Raw genomic sequence first — 20,281 nt, 5'->3', positions numbered from 1 at the left:
AGAAATGCAGGGAGGGGATGGGGGACCAGGAACTTCCCAGGAGGGAAGAGTCAGCCCTCCCCAACCCGAGATCCAGATGCCAGGATGAAGGGATGCCTTTAATTCAGGCCAAGTTCTAACTGAGGCAGAATGGAATTTCTTCCTAGAGATGAAGCGCTTGGAAGAGGAGGACAAGCATTTGGAGGCGGAAGTGGAGGAGAGGACAGAGGTGAAGCACTGGGAAGTGGAGTTGAAGCGCTTAGAGCTGGAAAGGGCTAAGCTGGATCAATCAGATAGCCATAACAATCCTCCTCCAGGTACCACTCCCCATTCCAAAAAATTCCCCACATACAAGGTAGGCTATGATACAGAGGTCTTCATAGAAAATTTTAAAAGGGCCTGCCTTGGGTACAACACCCCTATAGACCAGTATATGGTGGAGCTAAGGCCACAACGCAGTGGACCCATAGCAGATGTGGCAGCTGAAATGCCTAAAGAACACATGAACGAATATGAACTTTTTAAACACAAGGCCAGAATTAGGATGGGACTAACACCCGAGCATGCCTGTCAGCGGTTCAGAGCCCTAAGGTGGAAACCAGACATGGCATTTTCCTGACACGCCTATCACATTGTAAAAATTGGGATACCTGGATATCAGGAGCAAATGTTAAATCTCTGGAAGATCTGTATCTCCTAATACAAATGGAGCAGTTCTTAGAGGGTATTCCTGAGGACATAGAAAGGTATATCCTAGATGGGAAGCCCAAAACTGTAATCAAGGTGGGGGAGATCAGAGCCAAATGGGTGAGGTGGCAGAGAAGAAAAAAGCTAGTGGCAGTTGGTGCGGATACCAGAAGGGGCAACCCGAGATGACACCCCACCATCGGGGTCAGCCCAAAGCCCCACCTTGCAATTACGAGCGCTCCACACAGCCAGGGAGAACCCAGATGCCCTCTCATCCCATCACCCAACTCTCCAACCACCCACCTCGCCCCAGCCCACAGTCAGCTGGGCAATGCTTCAAATGTAATGAGCTGGGGCATGTGAAGGCCAACTGCCCCAAGAGCACGCGCTGACTGCAATTTATCACCCCTGAGTCCCACCGAGAGCCTTCAGGCCCAGATGCCTTGCAAATACCCCCAGAGCAAAGGGAAACTTTAACTGTAGGCGGAAGGAAGTTTACTGCGTGGAGGGACATCGGACCACAGGTGTCAGCTATCCACCAATCCCTGGTGGACCCCAAATTCATCGACGCAGAGGCCCAAGTGACGGTACAACCCTTTACGGCCAACTCTTTTAACTTGCCTACAGGCAGGTTGCCAGTCCAGTACAAAGGCTGGTCAGGAATATGGACTTTAGCAGTCTATGACGCTTATCCCATCGCATGCTGCTGGGAGAAGACTTAGCCAATCATGTGAGGCTAACAAAAAGGTTGGGGATGGTCACCTGCAGCCAGGCTAAACAGGCCTCCACACTTAACTCCATTCCTGAGCCTCCTACAGGGACCCAGCCAGAGGTGGTGGAACCAGTCCCCAAACCAGAGTCTATGGCAGTAGTTATAGATCCCGTTCCTGGAACCCAGCCAGAACCAGCCCAAGAATCAAAACTGGTGGAGCAGTCAGCACCAGAGCCCCTGCTTGCAACCCCGCCAGAGTCAGGGGAGCCAGCACCAAAGGGTGCCACAGAGCCTACACCTGCAGCAGCAGCTAAACCAGAGCAAGAAGCTCAACCAGAGCCAGAAATACAACTTAGGGCACCAGCGGAGAGCAGTTCACAGTCAACAGAAACACCCCCATCACCTGCATCACTTCCAGTAGGACCAAGCCCAAGTCCACAACCCAGTGAGGAACTAAGGTCTCCAGCATCAAGGGAGCAGTTCCAGGCAGAGCAGGAAGCAGATGAAAGCCTCAAGGGAGCTTGGACAGTGGCACAGAGCGACCCACCGCCTCTCAGCTCTTCCAATAGGTCCAGGGTTGTTGTAGAAAGAGGACTCTTATACAAGGAAACCCTTTCTGGTGGGCACAAGTAGGACTGGCATCCTCAAAAACAGTTGGTAATTCCAACTAAGGCCTGGTCTACACTACGAGTTTAGGTCGAATTTAGCAGCGTTAAATCGAATTAACCCTGCACCCATCGACACAATGAAACCATTTTTGTTGACATAAAGGGCTCTTAAAATCGATTTCTATACTCCTCCCCGATGAGGGGAGTAGTGCTGAAATCAACATTGCCGGTTCGAATTAGGGTTAATGTGGACCCAATTCGACGGTATTGGCCTCCGGGAGCTATCCCACAATGCACCATTGTGAGCACTCTGGTCAGCAATCTGAACGTGGATGCACTGGCCAGGTAGACAGGAAAAGCCCCACAAACTTTTGAATTTCATTTCCTGATTGCCCAGTGTGGAGAGCTGATCAGCACAGGTGACCATGCAGAGCTCATCAGCACAGGTGACCATGCAGTCCCAGAATCAAAAAAGAGCTCCAGCATGGCCCATACGGGAGGTACTGGATCTGATCGCTGTATGGGAAGATGAATCCGTGCTATCAGAACTCTGTTCCAAAAAATGGAATGCCGAAACATTTGAAAAAATCTCCAAGGCCATGATGGACAGAGGCCACAACAGGGACTCAACACAGTGCCATGTGAAACTTAAGGAGCTGAGACAAGCGTACCAGAAAGCCAAAGAATCAAACGGACGCTCTGGGACAGAGCCGCAGACATGCCGCTTCTACGCTGAGCTGCAAGCAATTCTAAGGGGGGCCGCCACCACTACCCCACCCCTGTCCGTGGACTCCGATGATGGGCTACTCTCAGTCGCCATACTTGAGGATTTTGCGGACAGGGAAGATGAGGAGGACGAGGTTGAGGAGAGCACACAGCACACTGTTCTCCCTGACAGCCAGGATCTTTTTCTCACCCTGACTGAAATACCCTCCCAACGCTCCCAAGGCGGTATCCCGGACCATGAAGCCATAGAAGGGACCTCTGGTGAGTGTACCTTTGTAAATATAAAACATGGTTTAAAAGCAAGCCTTTTTTAATGATTAATTTGCCCTGAGGACTTGGGATGCATTCGTGGCCAGTACAGCTACTGTAAAGTCTGTTAACGTGTCTGGGGATGGAGCGGAAATCCTCCAGGGACATCTCCATGAAGCTCTCCTGGAGGTACTCTAAAAGCCTTTGCAGAAGGTTTCTGGGGAGAGCAGCCTTGTTCCATCCTCCATGGTAGGACATTTGACCACACCATGCTAGAAGCAAGTAATCTGGTATCATTGCATGACAAAGCATGGCAGCGTATGGTCCCGGTGTTTGCTGGCATTCAAGCAACATCTGTTCTTTATCTCTCTGTGTTATCCTCAGGAGAGTGATATCGTTCATGGTAACCTGGTTGAAATATGGGAATTTAATTAAGGGGACATTCATAGGTGGCCGTTCCTACTGGGCTGTTTGCCTGTGGCTGAAAAGAAATCCTTCCCTGCAGTTAGCCAAGCGGTGGGGGAGGGGGGCTTCACGCTGAGCTGTTAGCGTTTGGCTAGCAGGGATCTTCCCTGATACCAGCCACAAGGTTGGGGAAGGGTTAAAGCGATCATCCCAGAGAAAAGGATGGGGGGGGTTAGTTTGGTTTCTACTCCTGCACGTTAACGTGAAAACCACAGCCCTAAATGGACAACTCAACAGGCTTTGCGTGGTATGGGAAAGGAGGGCGCTGCTGTTATGAAGGTTGCAGAAGCCAAAAGACTATGGCATACCATGGCCACCTGCAAGCCGAATTCTGTTGCCCGGCGTGTTTGATCTCTAACACCAAAGCCGCAGGCACTCAATATAAGATGCAAAAAATGACCTTGTACCGAAATCACATAGGCTATGTAATGTGAATAGTGTTGTTCACCGTGAAAGAGTATACCCATTGTTCTGCAAAATGTATCTTTTTAAATACTTCTCTCTCTTGTTTTTCTCCCACAGCTGCAAAGGTTTCAAGCCTCCCTCCTCCATCCCAAAGGCTATCTCAGATAAGGCAGCAAAAAAAATGCATGCGCAATGAAATGTTCTCTGAGCTCATGCAGACGTCGCGCACTGAAAGAGCTCAGCAGAAAGTGTGGAGGGACACAATAGCACAGGACAGGAAAGTGGCCACTGAATGTGAGGAGAGGTGGTGGCAGGAAGATCAGAGGAGACAGGATGCAATGCTGGGGCTACTGCGGGAACAAACTGACATGATCCGGCGTCTGGTGGAGGTTCAGGAACGTCAGCTGGAGAGACTGCCGCTGCAGCCCCTGTTTAACCGCCCTCCCGCCTCCTCAAGTTCCATAGCCGCCTCCTCACCCAGATGCCCAAGAATCTGGGGTGGGAGGCTCCAGGCACCCAACCACTCCACCCCAGTAGACAGAAGGCTGTCATTCAACAAGTATTGAAGTGACCTTTTCCTTCCCTCCTTCCACACCCCACCCGAGCTATCTTGTGAGTTATCTCCCTATTTTTATAATCAATTAATAAAGAATACATGGTTTTTAAATGATAGTGACTATTTCCAAGCTGTGATCGAAGGGGGGAGGGAGCTTGGCTTACAAGGAAATAGAGTCAACCAAGGGAGCGGGTTTTCATCAAGGAGAAACAAATAGAACTGTCACACGGTATCCTGGCCAGTCATGAAACTGGTTTTCAAAGCGTCTCTGATGCACAGCACTTCCTGATGTGCTCTTCTAATCACCCTGGTGTCTGGCTGTGCATAATCAGTGGCCAGGTGATTTGCCTCAACCTCCCACCCCTCCATAAATGTCTCCCCCTTACACTCACAGAGATTGCGGAGCACACAGCAAGCAGCAATAACAATGGGGATATTGGTTTCGCTGAGGTCTGAGCAAGTCAGTAAACTGTGCCAGTGACCCTTCAAATGTCCAAATGCACCCTCTACCACCATTCTGCACTTGTTCAGCCTATAGTTGAACAGCTCCTTACTACTGTCCAGGGTACCTGTATACGGCTTCATGATCCAGGGCATTAAGGGGTAGGCTGGGTCCACAAGGATGACTATAGGCATTTCAACATCCCCAACAGTTATTTTCTGGTCTGGGAAGTAAATCCCTTCCTGGAGCCATTTAAACAGACCAGAGTTCCTGAAGACGTGAGCGTCATGAACCTTTCCCGGCCATCCCACGTTGATGTTGGTGAAACGTCCCTTGTGATCCACCAGTGCTTGCAGCACCATTGAAAAGTACCCCTTGCTGTTTATGTACTGGCTGCCTTGGTGGTCCGGTCCCAAGATAGGGATATGGGTTCCGTTCATCGCCCCACCACAGTTAGGGAATCCCATTGCAGGAAAGTCATCTACTATGACCTGCACATTTCCCAGAGTCACTACCTTTGATAGCAGCAGCTCAGTGATTACGTTGGCTACTTGCATGACAGAAACCCCCGCAGTAGATTTGCCCACTCCAAATTGATTCCCAACTGACCGGTAGCTGTCTGGCGTTGCAAGCTTCCACAGAGCTATCACCACTCGCTTGTGAACTGTGAGGGCTGCTCTCATCTTGGTATTCTTGCGGTTCAGGGCAGGGGAAAGCAAGTCACAAAGTTCCATGAAAGTGCCCTTACGCATGCGAAAGTTTCGGAGCCACTGGGAATCATCCCAGACCTGCAACACTATGCAATCCCACCAGTCTGTGCTTGTTTCCCGGGCCCAGAATCGGCATTCCACGGCATGAACCTGCCCCATTAACACCATGATGTCCACATTGCCGGGGCTCATGCTTTGAGAGAAGTGTATGTCCATGTCCTCATCACTCTCGTCATCGCGCTGCCATCGCCTCCTCGCCTGGTTTTTCAGCTTCTGGTTCTGCATAAACTGCACGATAATGAGCGAGGTGTTTACACTGCTCATAACTGCTGCGGTGAGCTGACCAGCCTCCATGCTTGCCGTGCTATGGCGTCTGCTCGGACAATCCAGGGAAAAGGGCGCAAAATGATTGTCTGCCGTTGCTTTCATGGAGGGAGGGTTGACTGACGACAGTTACCCGCAACAAATTTTTGGCCCCATCAGGCATTTGGAGCTCAACCCAGAATTCCAATGGGCAGCGGGGACTGCGAGAACTGTGGGATAGCTACCACAGTGCACCGCTCGGAATGTCAACGCTTGCCACGGTACTATGGACGCACACCGCCGAATTAATGTGCTTAGTGTGGACGCATGCACTCGACTTTATACAATCTGTTCCCAAACATCGACTTCTGTAAAATCAGAGTAATTTCATAGTGTAGACATACCCTAAGTATACGGAAAAGCTCTTGAGCTTAGCTCACGATCACCCTAGTGGCCATGCTGTGGTGAACGGGACCAAGGACCGTTTGTGGAAGTCATTCCACTAGGAGGGGATGGGCAAGGACATTTCTACCTATGTCCGGTCTTGTGAAGTGTGCCAGAGGGTGGGAAAGCCCCAAGACCAGGTCAAGGCCCCTCTCCAGCCGCTCCCCATCATTGAGGTTCCATTTCAGCGTGTAGCTGTGGATATTCTGGGTCCTTTCCCTAAGAAGACACCCAGCGGAAAGCTGGAAATACTGACTTTCATGGATTTTGCCACCCAATGGCCGGAAGCAGTAGCTCTAAGCAACACCAGGGCTAAAAGCGGATTCGGGAACTAACTTCCTGGCAGGGACTATGAAATCTCTTTGGGAAGCTCATGGGGTAAACCACTTTGTTGCCACCCCTTACCACCATTAAAATGAATGGCCTACTGGAGAAGTTTAATGGGACTTTGGGGGCCATGATACATACATTTGTGAATGAGCACTCCAATGATTGGGCAACGAATCACTCCTCAAGCCAAAACCGAAATAGAAAGGGAGATCAAGGACATGTTACAGATGGGTGTAATCCGGCCCTCTGAGAGTGCATGGGCCTCTCCAGTGGGTCTGGTTCCCATCCAGATGCGGAAATCCACTTTTGTGTGGACTACTGTAAGCTAAAAGCCGTAAAATGCCCAAAAAACTATCCAATGCCACACACAGATGAGCTATTGGAGAAACTGGGAGGTGCCCAGTTCATCTCCACCTTAGACATAACTAAGGGGTACTGGCAAGTGCTGCTAGATGACCCCACCAAGGAAAGGTCAGCCTTCATCACCCAGGTAGGGCTGTATGAATTTAATGTGGTCCCTTTCCAACTGCAAAATGCACCCGCCACCTTCCAGAGACTGGTACATAACCTTCTGGCTGGATTTGGGGAATTTGCAGTCTCCTACCTTGACGATATGGCCATATTCTCAGATTCATGGGCAGAACACTTGGAACACCTCCAGGCTGTCTTCCAGGGCATAAGGGAGGCAGGATTAACCGTTAAGGCCAAAAAATGTCAAATAGGCCTAAACAGGGTAATGTACCTTTGACACCAGGTGGGTCAAGGAAATATCAACCCCCTACAGGCTAAAGTAAATGCTATCCAAAATTGGCCTTTCCCTAAGTCAAAGAAGCAGGTCCAATCCTTCTTGGGCTTGGCCAGGTATTACCGATGATTTGTACCACGCTATATGTACATTCGAGGTATGAATTGATGCTTTTTCATACCTGGTTTTAAAGCTGCTTACAGCATTACTGCTCTGTGTCTCCACTCTCCGGAGAACTACAACAACAAGAAAGATGATTTTTTTTCCAATTTTAAAAAGTTGTAGCCATCCCATTGGCTCTTTTGGTCAGGTGCCCACTCCCTTTCTTTTACCTAGCCAGGGAGACTTTTTAACTCTTTACATGTAAAGCAAGCAGAGAACAGCCACCAAGAGGGACTTTATAATTGTCTGGCTGGGTGTCCATAAAATGGAGTTCCTCCCCCCCACCCTTCATTTATCACAGGGTCACAGAGAATTAATTTGGACAGCAAATACATGGATGGTTTCCAAACTAGAAATCAATTTACCTAACATACAGCTGTGGGATTTCTCCACAGCTCCCACCCGTCCCTCCCACACCCCCTCCAATCCCTCAGAGATCCCCAAATAACGCCCTCCTATAGCCCCCACCTCCTTCCCCTCAGCCTCCCACCCAACTCCACTGTGCTCCTGTTTAATCCCATCAAACCCCCTGTTGCCCCACCCCCAAATAAGCACATCCAACCCCCTTCACTGAGAGGAGCCCCCACAGCAAATCTGTCAGTGAGGAGAGCCAATGTACCGGAGTGGGGAGCCAAGCCCAGCCCCACAGGAGAGGACCCACTGCTGTGGCGTGAGTGCAGGGTGAACTCGCTCCCCAATCCCCCATTCTTCCCTTGCTAGGGCCTCACAGCCACACCAGGCTGGGGTAGACACATCGACAGTTGGGCCTGGCAGTTTTACCAAGCTCCCCCAAACGAGATCTTCACCAGCCCACAGTGCGCTGGCGCTGAATACCCAATCCCTGGCTGGCCTGCTCTGGCCTCTGCTGGGCAGCAGCTGTGACTAAAATGATCAGAATGGACTTTTTTCACCTTAAAAGCTATGAATCCCTGAGTTTCCACCCCACACCACCCTGAAGAGTTGGTTAATGGGGAAGTGTGACTCTTGCAGGGTGGAGAGAAGGTGTCTGCATGGGGCAGGGCAGGGTTCGTAGTCCAGGGCTCCCTCTTTCTCCTGTCCTTCCACATGTGAGTAGACAAGGGCACCATGTCAACCATGCTGATCTCCTTGGGGCATAGACCATTCCTACTCCCAAGCTGCGAGGGGTTGCAAGTGCTTTGGAGGGTAGGAATAAAATTCAAAATGATCTGGACAAACTGGAGAAATGGTCTGAAGTAAATAGAATGCAATTCAATAAGGACAAATGCAAAGTACTCTACATATGAGGGAACAATCAGTTGCACACATACAGAATGAGAAATTACTGCCTAGGAAGGAGGAGTGTTGTAAGCAAGACACGAGAAGTAATTCTTCTGCTGTACTCTGCACTGATAATGCCTCACTGGAGTATTGTGCCTGTCCTGGGTGCCACATTTCAGGAAAGATGGGGAGAAACTGGAGAAAGCCCAGAAAAGAGCAACAAAAGTGATGAAAGGTCTAGAAAACATGACCTATGAGGGAAGATTGAAGAAATTGGATTTGTTTACTCTGGAGAAGAGAAGATGAGAGGGGACACGGTAACCGTTTTCAAGTACATAAAAGGTTGTTACAAGAACTGAACAAAGGAAGCCAATTTGCAGTGTGAAACAATAATTTTTATTGGTCCTACAAAATCTATGATACATCTGCTTGAGCACCATCTACCAGCTCCTCATCCATTCACTTACTGTTTACTAGAGCTGGTGAAAACTTTTTAGCCAAACCTTATTTAAAACAAAATAGGGATTTGACTAAAACTTTTTAATGAAAAATGTTTGCTTCCCTCAGAGATACTGACTTTTTTTTTTTTTTTTTTTTTGGACAGAAAACGGAAAACAACAAAACCATATTTTTCAACTTCCAGCTGAAAGTTTTCGGATTTCGCCTGCCAAAAAACAAAACTTTTTTCATTTTCATGGTTTTCAGTTCTTTGATGAAAAGTCAAAAGATTCTGCCAAAAATAACCCCAAAATCATTTTCCAACCATCTCTATAATTTTCAAATATATTTATGCACATACACGTCTTTCATACAGCGCTTCGGTATCAGGGACCACTTGGACCCTGCTGCTTTGATAACAGAAACCTGATTGACTGATTCTCATTTCAGTCACCTAATCTGAATTCTTTGTAAGCGTCACAGATCTCCTGACAGCGTTTCTCAGGGCCTCCTTGACCTCTCTGTTTCTCAGGCTGTAGATGAGCGGATTGGCCAGGGGCATCAGGACTGTGTAGCAGACAGAGAACACTTTGTTCAGGGCTCTCAGGGTGCTGGATTTTGGAACCATGTAGACAATCATTATGGTCCCATAGAAGATGGTCATCATGATGAGGTGAGGAGGAGCAGGTGGAAAAGGCCTTTTGCCTCCCAGTGGTGGAAGGGATTCTCAGGATGGTGCTGATGACACAAACATAGGACATCAAGGTTAATAGAAATGGGAGAACTACATTTAGGAAGGAAAATGTATAAATAACCGGTGTGATCTGGCTGGTGTTACTGCAGGAGAGTTTTACCATTGGGGTGAGATCACAGAAGAAGTGGTCCATTTCATTGGGGCCACAAAAAATTAACTCTGACACGAGACACATTAATATTACACAAGATAGAAATCCACTTATCCAAGACCCAGCTGCTAGCTGGAGGCACAGCCGGCCATTCATAAGGGCTCCATAGTGCAGCGGTTTGCATATGGCTAAATACCGATCATAAAACATCGCTGACAAGAGATAACATTCTGTAGTTCCTAGAAAACCAAATACAGCCAATTGTGTGATGCAGCCCTCCACAGAAATGGTTCTGTCCCCAGTCAGGAGACTGGTCAGCACCCTGGGCAGGACAGTGGAGGTGTAGCAGGTCTCCAAGCAGGACAAGTTCCCCAGGAAGCAGTACATGGGGGTGTGAAGGTGCTGATCAGTCACAACTAGCACAACGATGAGGATGTTCCTGGCCATGGTCACAATGTAGATCACTAGAAACAGCAGGAAGAGAAGAATCTGCAGCCCAGGCTGATTCCCGAATCCCAGGAGGATGAATTCTGTGATGGGTGTTTGATTTCCCCCTTCTGCTTTCTCCATGAGCTGTACTAGTAGAAAGAAAAGCACCACACACTGGAATAATTTCCTCTGTTATTAAACAATAGAAAGTTTCCTCCGTTCAATTACATGAAAGTTCAAAGAGGAAAATGAGAAAGTCACATATTGTCTTCTAGGGCCACGTACCTTGGACCTGTGAGACTCAGTCAGGAACGCAGGTCTTGACATACCCAAGAAGAGCAGTGATTCCTCTAATCTAGAGTCCTGTCTTTAAGAGCGGCCAATACCAGATGCTCTAGAAAAATATTCATCTCCCTTAAAGGCCTTTCCACAATCTCATATATATGGGAAATGTTTTCCAAGACAGTGGTGCTGTAGCCATGTTAGTAGCCAGATATTACAGAAACAAGCTAGGTGAGGTAACATCTTTTATTGTTCCAATAAAATTGGTCACCCACCTTGTTTCCCCACACAGTTAATTCTTGGCTTATGTCATAAAACCTTCTTTTTTATATACTTTGTTGGTGTAACTAGACATCTGCATTCGTTGTGAGGTGATTATCAGGCCCCAATTACCGTAGTATATGAGCACCTCACAGTCCTTAATGTATTTATCCCCACAACGCCGCAATGAGATTGGAAAACCTTTTTGTGCCCATTGTATAGATGGAGAACTGAGGCCCTAAGTGATTCCCCCAAAGGGCCCCAGGCCCTAACCCTAATCTTGATGGAGCTTCTCTGTCCCATTCATCAGTCCTTAACCTCTCGCAAATCCCCTTTTTCTTCATCTCCTCCTTAAATTAAACGCCCCGAGTCTTTTCTGAGGTTGGAATATTCAAAGGGACCTAAAGAAATTTGACACTATTGAAAATCAGGGGGACTTGGTAACCAGACTCCCTTGAAATTCCCAGCCCCATTAAACTCTGCCCATCCAGGCACCTGCTTCTCTGCTCCATTCCAAGCCCCATTCAGCAGGTGGGAAAAGAAGAGACTCTCTCATCCCCCAGCTCTGAGACACCAGGTGCAGCACAGGAGCCTGCAGGTCAGCCCCAGCAGAACAGGGCGTGAGCATACTCGCCTCCTGCTAGTGCCTGAGACACTGACCAGCAGCGCAACAGGGAAACGTCCTCTGCCCAGAACCCTGCCCCGATCACAAAGGGAAACCCTAGCAGCCATGCACAGACCCCCCCCTCCCTGCTTCCATCCTTGCCCACCAGAGACACGCTCTACCCAGCTGCACTCTGCAGCCCAGCTGATGAGTGTGTGTCTGGGCCTAGATTCAGTGCAGCGTTATGCTCCCAGCCACGTTCTGCAGTGCCACAGGGGCAGGGAGTAGGAAGTGAGACGGAGCAGGAAATGCACAGCTCTGGTGTGCTCCAGCTGGTCTCCTTCCCACTACGGCACCGTTTCTTCCTCTGTGAGATCCCCAGGGTCTGACTAAGGGCTTAGTCTAAATGAAAAGCTGGGGTGTGATTCTCCAGAGCACTAGCCTGCCACGTACTAATGCTGCATGGACCCTGCTGCAGTGCACTCAACGTTCCCTAGTGCACTTTGACCTCCCCCCGTTTCAAACAGCACTGGGGCAAGGTCCACTAGGGGACTTTTAGTGCACGATAGCAGGGGCCGTGCGGATAGAGCACTGCAGATTTCCACCCCAGCTGGCCACGTAGTAACTCCCTGTGGGGACAAACCCCAGGAAGGATCAGATTTAAATTGAATCCGCTGCAGGAAACGGCAATGCTGAGTGGTTGTGGGGATTGGGACCAGGTTTCCACTTCCAGGCTGCTCCCCCCTGTGTCTCCTGCTCTCAGAGCTTGTCTGCAGGATGGGGGAGTGCACTCAAGAGCAATGGGATTTCTAAAGGGCACCAGCAAGTTGCACGCGAACTGGCTCGTATAGACTCTTCCTGGCGCCCACTGAAATTTCCTTTGTGCACGACGTTTGGTGCACTGTAGAATTGACACCCCGCAGTTGTGCACCGCCACCCCACATGGACAAGCCCGCATTCACTCGGCAAAGACACCTACCTTCTACTGCTGCACTGGGCTGGCGCTTGCTTTCTTGCTTGATGCTCACACCTGTGTGTATTTTACGAGGGATCTTCATGCCTCCTGCTCTGGAGCTTCCAAGGTTTATAGAGGAAAGCTGCCTCGCGCTGGCTCAGGCAACTGTTTGGATCTCCACTGAGGCTGTTGATAATGATCCCAGTGAAAGTGCCCTCGGGAGGGAATTCAGTGCTATGTTGCTTGTTAAAACAGTGTAAACATCAAGGCTACTGACTACCGAGGCCTGGTCTACACTACAGAGTTAGGTTAACGCAAGGCAGCTTATGTCAACCTAACTGTGGAAGTCTCTACACTTAAATTTTGCTCCTGCCGACGTAACTGCCCCGCTGCACCAACTTAATAATGCCACGAGAGGCGTAGCGTCAAGGTCCATGTAGTTAGATTGATGCAGTGTCAACATAGACACTGCGTTACTCATGTCGACTGCTACTGGCTTTCAGGAGCCTTCCCCACAATGCCCTGCACTGACAGAATCTATACCAGCACTCCTGGTTAGACCGTGCACCGCCAACGCAAGAAGCAAAGTGTAGACACGCACAAGTGATCTAATTACTGTGGCAGCTGTCTGCTGACATAAGTTAGGTTGAGTTAATTTCCGTGACAGTCAGACCTATGTCGGCATAACTACGTCGCTCAGGGTGGTGAAAAATCCACACACCAAGCAACATAGTTACACTGACCTAATCCGCGTGTAGACAGTGCTACATGGATGAGAGAGCGTCTCCCGTAGACATAGCTACCGCTTCTCAGGGAGGTGGATTCTCTACAAGGACAGGAGAGCTCTCTCCCATCCATGTAGGAGCATCTTCTTTTATGTGCTACAGCAGTGCAACTGCGTCCATTTGGCATTTTAAGTGTGGACCTGTCCTCCGGCAGCTAAGTCCCACAGGCCTCTGAAAAGCCCAACTTGGGTTCACAGAAGCACAGACTTTTGCAAGAAAAAGATAAAATTTAAACCTTTTCCAGATTGTCCAGGTGTGATGGGTTCCCCAGGGTACAACCTGGAACTAGGGTATCACTCTGCCCCCTTAACTCTCCAGTGTGGGTTGTCCCTCACAATGCTTTGCTAGTGACAAGCTGCAAACCCTTCTAGATGCTGTTCTCACTCAACCCAACAGCATGTGGAGCACCACACCCAGCTAGTTTGCATCAATGTTCCCAGAGCAACTCAGGAATCACACCGAGAAAGGCACCAGCCAATTACCCCCCATCTCCCCAGACTTATACCCCAGAACTGTACCATCTTGCCCTGGTCAGAAGCCTGACCAGTGTAAGTTTATTACCCAGTCTGCCCCTCCCTCATTAGAGAGGATATGCACCAGCCTTTGTAACCTGAGTTGAGATTTCCCAAGAACTTCAACTGAAATACAGTTTTAGGTAAAATATAAAACAGATTTATAAACTACAGAAAGATAGATTTTAAGTGATTATAAGTAATAGGCTTAAACGGTCAGAGATAGTCATCAAAGAAAATAAAAGATAAGCGCATAATCTGAATCTTAAACCTAATTACACTAGGCAGTATTTAGAACAAGCAATTTTCTCACCCCACTGGATGTTACAGTTCACAATACACAGGCCTCTCGCTCAAGCCTGGGAGAAGTCTCCTCTGTTTAAGTCTTCTGTCTCCCCAGCATTCTTGTTGCTTCTAGCATAGGTGAGGGAGGAGAAAGGCCCAAGCATGATGCGATCTGTCATTTATCTCTTGCCAAAAGCACATCCTGCTCACAACTTATTCTTTTCTTTCTGTGGCATTTGCATTGAGAGAACAAGAGAGAGAGTGTACTGGTGTGGAGGGAGAAAGATTCGAGAGATGAATTAATACAAACAGAGATTGCAGTTAGATTTCTTTAAGAGAGTTAATTCTGTGGCCAAGACTTCCAATTATGGGAGTCCAAAGAACAGCTTCTAAACTGGGACTTTCCAAGGGACCTAAAGGAGCAGTAAATAAGAAAAATAAATGAAAATGGCTAGACAAAAGTGAGCAAGTCAGCAAAAAGCCAGCCATCCTCCTTAAAATCCTTTGTGGTTTATATGTGTCTGCCATTGACCAGCAAGGCAACTGGGAGCGAAAGTTGAAGCTAGACAAATTTAAACTAGAAATAAGGTGGACGTTTTTAATAGGAACGGTCATAAACCATTGGTACAACTTGCCAAGGGTCATGGTGGAGTCTCCATCACTGGGAATGTTTAAATGAAGTCTGGATGTGTTTCTTAAACATCTGCACTAGATCAATCACAGGTGTTGCCCTTAAAGCAGTAATTAATTCACAGAAGTCCTGTGGCCCATGCAATGCAGGAGGTCAGACTAGATGATCACAATGATCCTTTCTAGCCTTAAAATTCTACGAGTCAACTAATTTGATCCTATCTAGAGCGTATCTGTTAATCAGAAACTCGAATATTCTTATAGAGACTCAACGAGATGAAGAAGGCACCACATCCCTTGGTACACTGTTCAGAGCAGCTACAAGAATGATTTGTGAGATGGAAAAGCAACCTTGCAGTAAGAGACTTGAGAACCTCAAACTATTTAACTTAACACCGAGGAGGTTACAAAAGCTTAACAAAGGGTTGACTTGATCCCAGTCTAGAAGTACCTACCTGGGAGCTCTGAGAGCAGAGGTTTCTTTAATCTCATAGACAAAGGCATAACGAGAGCCAACATCTGGCAGCTGAAGCCAGATAAACACAGACTGGAAAGAAGGCAACCATTTTTAACAGTGAAGCAATTATCCACTGGAACAATTTACGCTGGGCTGTGGTGGTTTCTCCATGCCTTGGAGTCTTTAAAGCAAGGCTGGAGTTGTCTTTCTAAAAGTACCACTCTAGCTTAATGACAAGCGATGGGTCTGGGGAAGGGATCATGGGGAAAATTTCTTTGGCCTGCGTTATGCAGGTGGTCAGACTACATGATCACAACAGACTTTCTACTTTAAAATCTACAAGCTCACCTTTCCCAGGAAAAATGAGGTCAAGGGGAAGCATCACACTTGCAGGCAAGTATCTGGTGAGCAAGCTGCAAACAAGAGGTTGTTAAACCGTGACCATCTCTCCCTCCAGTGCCCCTGCTTAGCTGAGTAGAGAAAAAGCACAGTCTAAACCACTGTGATCTCCTTGGGGCCTAGACCGTTCCTTCTGTCTTCTCTGGAAAGAGACAAGCACAAAGCATTATGGTCCCATAGTAAAGTGCCACAAAGCTGAGATGAGCTGAGCAGATGGAAAAGGCCTTTTGCCTCCTGCTAGTGGGTGGGATTCGCTGGACGGTGCTGATGACACACACATAGGACATCAAGGTTAATAGAAATGGGGGAAGTGCATCTAGAAAGGTAAATATATAAAGAACCAGGGTGATCCGGCTGGAAATTGGGCAGGAGAGTTTTAGCATTGGGGTAAGAACACCAGAAAAATGGGAAGTTTCATTGGGGTCTGTGATTAATGAATGGGGGGTAGCTCCCTTTTATGGACACCCAGCCAGACAATAAGCTATAAAGTCCCTCTTGGTGGCTGTTCTCTGCTTGCTTTACCTGTAAACTTTAAAAAGTTTCCCTGCCTAGGTAAAAGAAAGGGAGTGGCACCTGACCAAAAAAGCCAATGAGACGGCTAGAACTTTGTACAATTGGAAAAAAAGCTTTCCCTTTGTGTGCTGTTGTTGTTCTGGAGAGCGGAGACACAGCACAGCAGTACTCTAAACAGCTGTAAAACTGGGTTCCTCGAACCACTTATTTAACAACCCAGATACGTAAGTACATCAGGAATGTTTAGAAAGACACAATTAGGTTTATTTTTGTTTATTTCTGATTGGCTTGTGGACTCCTCTGTGCTATCCCCAAATGTTTTTTGTTTTGCTTGTAACCTTTAAGCTGGACCTCAAGAAGATTATTCTTGATATTTAATTTTTGTGAGTTTTTTAAATCTAGCAAAAGCCTAAGTTCTGGGTGTATTTTCTTTCTTTTTGTTTTTAATAAAATTTACCTTTTTTAAGAACAGGATTGGATTTTTGGTGTCCTAAGAGGTTTGTGCATATGTTGTTTAATTAGCTGGGGGAACGGTTAATTTCCTTTGTTTTCTTTCTCAGCTCTTCCCCGATGGGGGTGGGGAGGTGAAAGGGGTTGAGGGTACCCCACAGGAAGGAATTCCCAAGTGCGCCTTCCTGGGTCCCAAGCGATTTTTTTGCACTTGGGTGGTGGCCGCATCTCCCCATGCAAGGTCAGAGAGAAACTGTGACCTTGGGAGTTTAATACCAGCCTGGAGTGGCCAGTATTAAGTTTTAGAATCCTTGAGGGCCCCACTTCTGCACTCGAAGTGCCAGAGTGGGGAATTAGCCTTGACATGGTGGCAGAGCAGTGGGATCATTTTGAACCAAAAGCACAGACCTCAGGATTTTAAAAAGACACATTTTTCCTTTTGGCTACTTGAAAGTAAAGGAGTTTTTTCTTTTTTTCTTTTCTTTGCTGCCTAAGAGGGAACAGCCATACAAGGGGTTCAACCTGAAAAGACAGGGAGACCAACAAGCAGTTTAATTTTTTAAGCTTCATGACAACGAAATAGCTAGGCTAGAGTAGGGCAGCCTTGTGCATGAGATTGAGGTCAGGCACCAAAACCCTAGAGAAACCAGTCTTCCCAAAGTGGTATGCCACAGAGAAGACAGACCTAGATCAAGACCAGAGATCCAGCTTCATGATAGAAATGCAGGGAGTGGATGGGGGAGTGGGAACTTCCCAGGAGGGAGGGGTCAGCCCTCCCCAACCCGAGATCCAGATGCCAGGATGGAGGGATGCCTTTAACTCAGGCCAAATTCTAACTGAGGCAGAAAGGAATTTCTTCCTAGAGATGAAGCGCTTTAAGTGGAGGACAAGCGCTTGGAGGTGGAAGCAAGGCAAAGCGCTTGGAAGCGGAGATAAAGTGCTGGCAGGCAGAAGCTGAGGAAAAGCGCTTGGAGGCAGAAGTAGAGGAGAGGAGAGAGGCGAAGAGCTTGGAAATGAGGCGATTGAAGGCAGAAGCAGAGGCAAAGTGCTTGGAGGTGGAAGCCGAGGAGAGGAGAGAGGTGAAGCACTTGGAAGTGGAGCTGAAGCACTTAGACCTGCAAAAGGCTAAGCTGGATCAATCAGGTACCCTAACAATCTTTCTCCAGGTACCGCTCCCCATTCCAAAAAATTCCCCACATGCATGGTAGGTAATGATACAGAGGCCTTCACAGAAAATTTTGAAAGGGCCTGCCTTGGGTACAACACCCCTATAGACTAGTATATGATGGAGCTAAGGCCACAACTCAGTGGACTCTTAGCAGAGGTAGCAGCTGAAATGCCTAAAGAACACATGAACGACTATGAACTTTTTAAACACAAGGCCAGAATTAGGATGGGACTAACACCCGAGCATGCCTGTTGGCGGTTCAGAGCCCTAAGGTGGAAACCAGACATGGCATTTTCCTGACACGCCTATCACATTGTAAAAATTGGGATACCTGGATATCAGGAGCAAATGTTAAATCTCTGGAAGATCTGTATCTCCTAATACAAATGGAGCAGTTCTTAGAGGGTATTCCTGAGGACATAGAAAGGTATATCCTAGATGGGAAGCCCAAAACTGTAATCAAGGTGGGGGAGATCAGAGCCAAATGGGTGAGGTGGCAGAGAAGAAAAAAGCTAGTGGCAGTTGGTGCGGATACCAGAAGGGGCAACCCGAGATGACACCCCACCATCGGGGTCAGCCCAAAGCCCCACCTTGCAAGGAGGAGCGCTCCACACAGCCAGGGAGAACCCAGATGCCCTCTCATCCCACCACCCAACTCTCCAACCACCCACCTTGCCCCAGCCCACAGTCAGCTGGGCAATGCTTCAAATGTAATGAGCTGGGGCATGTGAAGGCCAACTGCCCCAAGAGCATGCGCTGACTTCAATTTATCACCCCTGAGTCCCATCGAGAGCCTTCAGGCCCAGATGCCTTGCAAATACCCCCAGAGCAAAGGGAAACTTTAACTGTAGGCGGAAGGAAGATTACTGCGTGGAGGGACATTGGACCACAGGTGTCAGCTATCCACCAATCCCTGGTGGACCCCAAATTCATCGACGCAGAGGCCCAAGTGACGGTACAACCCTTTACGGCCAACTCTTTTAACTTGCCTACAGGCAGGTTGCCAGTCCAGTACAAAGGCTGGTCAGGAATATGGACTTTAGCAGTCTATGATGCTTATCCCATCACATGCTGCTGGGAGAAGACTTAGCCAATCATGTGAGGCTAACAAAAAGGGTGGGGATGGTCACCTGCAGCCAGGCTAAACAGGCCTCCACACTTAACTCCATTCCTAAGCCTCCTACAGGGACCCAGCCAGAGGTGGTGGAACCAGTCCCCAAACCAGAGTCTATGGCAGTAGTTATAGATTCAGTTACTGGGACCCAGTCAGAACCAGCCCAAGAATCAGAACTGGCAGAGCAGTCAGCACCAGCGCCCGAGCTTGTAACCCCACCAGAGTCAGGGCAGCCAGCACCAAAGGGTGCCACAGAGCCTACACCTGCAACAGCAGCTAAACCAGAGCAAGAAGCTCAACTGGAGCTGGAAATACAACCTAGTACACCAGTGGAGAGCGGTTCACAACTCAGCGAGGAACTCATATCTCCAGCATCAAGGGAGCAGTTCCAGGCAGAGCAGAAAGCAGATGAAAGCCTCAAGGGACCTTGGAAGGTGTCACGGAGCGACCCACCGCCTCTCAGCTCTTCCAATAGGTCCAGGTTTGTTCTAGAAGGAGGATTCTTACAAAAGGAAACCCTGTCTGGTGGGCACAAGGAGGACTGGCATCCTCAAAAACAGTTGGTAGTTCCAACTACGTATAGGGAAAAGATCTTGAGCTTAGCCCACGATTACCCTAGTAGCCATGCTGGGGTGAACAGGACTAAGGATCGTTTGGGGAAGTCATTCCACTGGGAGGGGATGGGCAAGGACTTTTCTACCTATGTCCAGTCTTGTGAGGTGTGCCAGAGGGTGGGAAAGCCCCAAGACCAGATCAAGGCCCCTCGCCAGCCACTCCCCATCATTGAAGTTCCATTTCAGCATGTAGCTGTGGATATTCTGGGTCCTTTCCCTAAGACGACACCCAGCGGAAATTGTACATACTGACTTTCATGGATTTTGCCACCCAATGGCCGGAAGCAGTAGCTCTAAACAAAACCAGGCCTAAAAGCATAAACCAGGCATTGGCAGACATATTTGCCAATGTAGGTTAGCCCTCCAACATCCTTACAGATTCGGGAACTAACTTCCTGGCAGGGACCATGAAACATCTTTGGGAAGCTGTCAGGGTTCCCTCCCCACTCTGAACTCTGGGGTACCACATGAAAGACCCCCTAAGCTTATTTCTACCAGCTTAGGTTAAAACTTCCCCAAGGAACAAATCCTTTCCTTGTCCTTGGATGGTATTGCTGCCAGCACCAAGTGATTTAGACAAAGATTCAGGAAAAGGACCATTTGGAGTTCCTATTTTCCCAAATATCCCCCCAAAGCCCTTCACCCCCTTTCCCGGGGAAGCTTGAGAATAATATACCCACCAATTGCCTTTAATAAAAGTACAGACCGGACCCTTTATTTTTAGGACACTAAAGTCAATCACAACAAGGAGTCTGGCAGCACCTTAAAGACTAACAGA

General features: G+C 48.2%; 1 pseudogene; it reads right to left on the bottom strand.

Annotated features, from left to right (window-relative positions):
• Nucleotides 1-9,654: 9,654 nt before the first annotated feature.
• On the bottom strand, nucleotides 9,655-10,618 carry LOC135886007 (olfactory receptor 6N1-like; annotated as a pseudogene).
• Between the last annotated feature and the right edge of the window lie 9,663 nt (nucleotides 10,619-20,281).

The sequence above is a fragment of the Emys orbicularis genome, chromosome 12 (assembly GCF_028017835.1).
Source record: "Emys orbicularis isolate rEmyOrb1 chromosome 12, rEmyOrb1.hap1, whole genome shotgun sequence".
In the NCBI taxonomy this organism is placed as follows: Eukaryota; Metazoa; Chordata; order Testudines; family Emydidae; genus Emys; species Emys orbicularis.
The sequence above is the reverse complement of the archived record's forward strand: the minus strand, read 5'-3'. Positions and strand labels throughout refer to the sequence as shown.